A 5711-nucleotide genomic window follows, 5' to 3' on the forward strand; every position below is an offset into this window, starting at 1 on the left:
TTTGACGACCTACCGTGCCAGTTGAACAGAATCTGGTACGATATCCCTCAGGAGGACATCAACAACTCTATCCATCAATGCCAAGCCGAATAACTTCTTGCATAACGACCAGAGGTGGACCAACGCTTTATTTACCAGCTCAATTTGTGAAGTTCTTTCTTTTGAAAAATTCACCCAATTTTTCTGAAATGGTAATCATTAGTTGCCTGTACATGTACATCGTATCTACCGATTACCGTCCCATTCGGACAATTCCTTCGAGGTGCGTCCTCTATTTTTGTCGTAGAGTGTACAGCCTAACTGATGAAATAAAACTATATACAAAAAATAGGTAAGACCAACTAGAACGTACAAGTGAAAGAAGACTGCCGAAAGCAGCAAGCAGTTAGAAGCAATCCAGATGCAGTAGTTTGGGAAGGCCAAAGAAAAGATAGGAATAAATCCTATGAATGTGGAACAGGTCACGGAGGCCTAATACTTGCTGTGAAGAAGAAGAAAAGAACAAGAAGACAGTCGGCACACATCTTAAACCTTCCATCGTGCTGGGAAAAGTACCAAAGGAGGACGGCCCAGTGAAACGCCGTTAAGATGACCGACACTACACATTCACTTCCGATGAATTCGCGGCTTCGTTCACGCTCACACATGTACCTGCTGCAGTGCAGTTGGCTGAAACCAGATGTAAACAGTAATGAAATTCTAAGCTCAGATTGGAATGTATATCTCAGAGACAGGCTGGACAGTGAAGGGGGAGGCGTGTTTATAGCGATAAAAAGTGCAATAGTATCGAAGGAAATTGACGGAGATCCTAAATGTGAAATAATTTGGGTGAAGGTCACGGTTAAAGCAGGCTCAAACATGGTAACTGGATGTCTCTATAGGCCCCCTGGCTCAGCAGCTGTTGCGGCAGAGCACCTGAAGGATAATTCGGAAAATATTTCGAGTAGATTTCCCCACCATGTTATAGTTCTGGGTGGAGATTTTAATTTGCCGGATACAGGCTGGGAGACTCAAACCTTTATAACGGGTGGCAGGGACAAAGAATCCAGTGAAATTTTTTTTAAGAGCGTTATCTGAAAACTACCTTGAGCAGTTAAACAGAGAACTGACTCGTGGCGATAACATATTACCTTCTGGTGACAAACAGACCTGAAATATTTGAAATAGTTAACGCAGAACAGGGAATCGGCGATTATAAAGCGGTTACTGCATCGATGATTTCAGCCGTAAATAGAAATATTAAAAAAGATAGGAAGATTTTTCTGTTTAGCAAAAGTGACAAAAAGCAGATTTCAGAGTACCTGAAGACTCAACACAAAATTTTTGTTTTAAGTACAGATAGTGTTGAGGATGAGTGGACAAAGTTCAAAACCATCGTACAATATGCATTAAATGAGTATGTGCCAAGCAAGATCGTAAGTGATGGAAAAGAGCCACCGTGGTACAATAACCGATTTAGAAAACTGCTGCGGAAGCAAAGGGAACTTCACAGCAAACATAAATATAGCCAAAGCCTTGCAGACAAACAAAAATTACGCGAAGCGAAATGTAGTGTGAGGAGGGCTATGTGAGAGGCGTTCAGTGAATTCGAAAGTAAAGTTCTATGTACTGACTTGGCAGAAAATCCTAAGAAATTTTGGTCTTATATCAGAGCGGTAGGTGGATCAAAACAAAATGTCCAGATACTCTGTGGCCAAAATGGCGCTGAAACAGAGGATGACAGACGAAAGGTCAAAATACTAAATGTCTTTTTCCAAAGCTGTTTCACAGAGGAAGACTGCACTGTAGTTCCTTCTCTAGATTGTCGCAGAGATGACAAAATGGTAGATATCGAAATAGACGACAGAGGGAAAGAGAAACAATTAAAATCGCTCAAAAGAGGAAAGGCCGCCGGATCTGATGAGATACCAGTTCGATTTTACACAGAGTACGCGAAGGAACTTGCCCCCCTTCTTGCAGCGTTGTACCGTAGGTCTCTAGAAGAGCGTAGCGTTCCCAAGGATTGGAAAAGGGCACAGGTCATCCCCGTTTTCAAGAAGGGACGTCGAACAGATGTGCAGAACTATAGACCTATACGAGTATATCTAACGTCGATCAGTTGTAGAATTTTGGAACACGTATTATGTTCGAGTATAATGACTTTTATGGAGACTAGAAATCTACTATGTAGGAATCAGCATGGGATTCGAAAAAGACGATCGTGTGAAACTCAGCTCGCGCTATTCGTCCACGAGACTCAGAGGGCCATAGACACGGGTTCCCAGGTAGATGCCGTGTTTCTTGACTTCCGCAAGGCGTTCGATACAATTCCCCACAGTCGTTAAATGAACAAAGTGAGAGTATATGGACTCTCAGACCAATTGTGTGATTGGATTGAACAGTTTCTAGATAACAGAACGCAGCAAGTCATTCTCAATGGAGAGAAGTCTTCCGAAGTAAGAGTGATTTCGGGTGTGCCGCAGGGGAGTGTCGTAGGACCGTTGCTATTCACAATATAGATAAATGAGCTTTTGCGGATGATGCTGTGGTATATCGAGAGGTTGTAACAATGGAAAATTGTACTGAAATGCAGGAGGATCTGCAACGAATTGAATGCATGGTGCAGGGAATGGCAATTGAATCTCAATGTAGACAAGTGTAATGTGCTGCGAATACATAGAAAGAAAAAGCCTTTATCATTTAGCTACAATATAGCATGTCAGCAACTGGAAGCAGTTAATTCCATAAATTCTCTGGGAGTAGGCATTAGGAGTGATTTAAAATGGAATGATCATATAAAGTTGATCTTCGGTAAAGCAGATGCCAGACTGAGATTCATTGGAAGAATCCTAAGGAAATGCAATCCGAAAACAAAGGAAGTAGGTTACAGTACACTTGTTCGCCCTCTGCTTGAATACTGCTCACCAGTGTGGGATCCGTACCAGATAGGGTTAATAGAAGAGATAGAGAAGATCCAACGGAGAGCAGCTCGCTTCGTTACAGGATCATTTGGTAATCGCAAAGAGTTACGGAGATGATAGATAAACTCCAGTGGAAGACTCTGCAGGAGAGACGCTCAGTAGCTCGATACGGGCTTTTGTTGAAGTTTCGAGAACATACCTTCACCGAGGAGTCAAAATATGGCTCAGAGGACTATGGGACTCAACTGCTGTGGTCATCAGTCCCCTAGAACTTAGAACTAATTAAACCTAACTAACCTAAGGACATCACACACAACCATGCCCGAGGCAGGATTCGAACCTGCGACAGTAGCAGCAGCGCGGCTCCGGACTGGAGCGCCTAGAACCGCACGACCACCGCGGCCGGCCCACCGAGGAGTCAAGAAGTATATTGCTCCCTCCTAAGTACATCTCGCGAAGAGACCATGAGGATAAAATCAGAGAGATTAGAGCCCACACAGAGGAATACCGACAATCTTTCTATCCACGAACAATACGAGACTGGAATAGAAGGGAGAACCGATAGAGGTACTCAAAGTACCCTCCGCCACACACCGTCGGGTGGCTTGCGGAGTGTGGATGTAGATGTAGATGTAGATGTAGATGACATGAACTGATATGCACTTAAAGAGGAGAGTAATGAACTACAGAGTGGCCCAAAAAATAAAAGGATACACTCTTTCATGGCTCGTAACTTAGAAATTAACTCCTTTTCTGTGAAAGTGCAGCTTAAAGTTCAAGTTATTGAAAAACATGTAAATGTTCGAAGTGGTCACCGTTGAGATTCATACTCAGGCGATGCCGCTGAACTGCCGGTTGAACTACCGCCTGCAGCTTGGCCAGTTGCATATCTTCAGAGAAATGTTCGACGCATTCTCGAGGTTCATTCAGTGTGCATGCTTTTTATCTATAAATGACGTCCATTAGTGATGCTCATAGGAGAAAGTCCAACATCGATAAGACTGGAAAAAGTGATGGACACTCGACAGGAGCTGTTCGACCTATCCATCGTGCGGGTAGATTATCGCTGAGGTATTGCTGGGACAATTATGGCAGTGAGTGTGTCACCATCTTGTTAAAAGTAAAATCTTTCGTCCCCATACAACTCACGGATGGCAGACGGAATGGATGTTCCAAGCTTCTCTAGGCACACCTCACTGGTAATTATGCCACCAAAGGAGAAGGGACCAATCATACCCCGTTAAGATGACCGACACTACACGTTGTAATGGTACTTTAATTACGTAACCATTACGGCACCTCACCTCAGCCTCTCGATACCAGCAATATTCTACTGTGTTTCTGTAAAATAGTTAACATATTTCTGTGACTACATTCAGATTTGATTTCACTAATGTAGAGGTACGTCGATACATCGATATGTATATATTGCAATGATATTATTCTTATGTGTATTCTTTCTTTTGCCACTATGATCTTTGACGTACTTGTAACTCTGATTTTTGGGCGCGTAAGCGGTTATTAGAGAGCGAAGCTTTGGTCGTCATGTTAAAAAAACGCAAATTGTAGTCAGTTTATGAAATGTGAACTTAACAGTGAGGAAGATATTTTCAAGTATGTTTTATATTGTGAAGTGATGTTTTGGAACGAGTTACGTGATATTGCAACCAAACTAATAAAAAATAAGTGTAACTTAAATTCGGAGTGCTGATTACTTTTTTACATCACCATTGTCCTAACTTGCAAAAGTTTAATGTTCAAGAATGGTTTATGAAACACATCTATAAAACTTTTGAATACCGCAGAATAACACCTAGGCCTCTTTGCATCCGAGCTGGGAATCATCACTACTTAGATTTTCGACGATTGAGCCATGAGTTCACAACGAGACCAGCGTGGGAAACACGAAAAGACGAGTGCCTAGTTTATCCATTATTACATTAAATGACTTTATTAACTGTGCTCTAATGATATCTACCACACAATAACTTTGTTGTTGCCCGAAAATGCAATATTTAGCAGCGTGAGCAACACTACAATCATAATTAATTTTTGACCTTTGTTGTGGTAGGGTTGTTAGAACATTCACTTCCGATGAATTCACGACTTCATTCCTGCTCACGCATGGATCTGCTGCAGCGCAGTGGACGCTACTGTGACAGTTCAAATGTTCAAATGTGTGTGAAATCTTATGGGACTTAACTGCTAAACTCATAAGTCCCTAAGCTTACGCACTACTTAACCTAAATTATCTTAAGGACAAACACACACACCCATGCCCGAGGGAGGACTCGAATCTCCGCCGGGACAAGCCGCACAGTCCATGACTGCAGCGCCTTAGACCGCTCGGCTAATTCCGCGCGGCCAATTGTGACAGTCTACTGTACCACTGAGATTATATTGCGGTTCATCAGACCACGCAGTCATCTCTGCAAAAACTTCATTGTCACATACCATGTCATTAAAACACTCGTACTACTTCATTCTACGATCTAGATCGACATCGTCGATTGCGTGCAGCAATGTTGCTATGTAACACTTAAACTTCGCTGTCTTTAAAATGCGCTGAAGCGACTCACCCTGATTTCACGGTCACTCTATCTCGCACGCTTACAGGGCTATTACAAATGATTGAAGCGATTTCATAAATTCACTGTAGCTGCATTCATTGACATATGGTCACGACACACTACAGATATGTAGAAAAACTCATAAAGTTTTGTTCGGCTGAAGCCGCACTTCAGGTTTCTACCGCCAGAGCGCTCGAGAGCGCAGTGAGACAAAATGGCGACAGGAGCCGAGAAAGCGTAT

This window comes from Schistocerca cancellata, chromosome 8 (assembly GCF_023864275.1).
Source record: "Schistocerca cancellata isolate TAMUIC-IGC-003103 chromosome 8, iqSchCanc2.1, whole genome shotgun sequence".
Classification (NCBI taxonomy): Eukaryota; Metazoa; Arthropoda; class Insecta; order Orthoptera; family Acrididae; genus Schistocerca; species Schistocerca cancellata.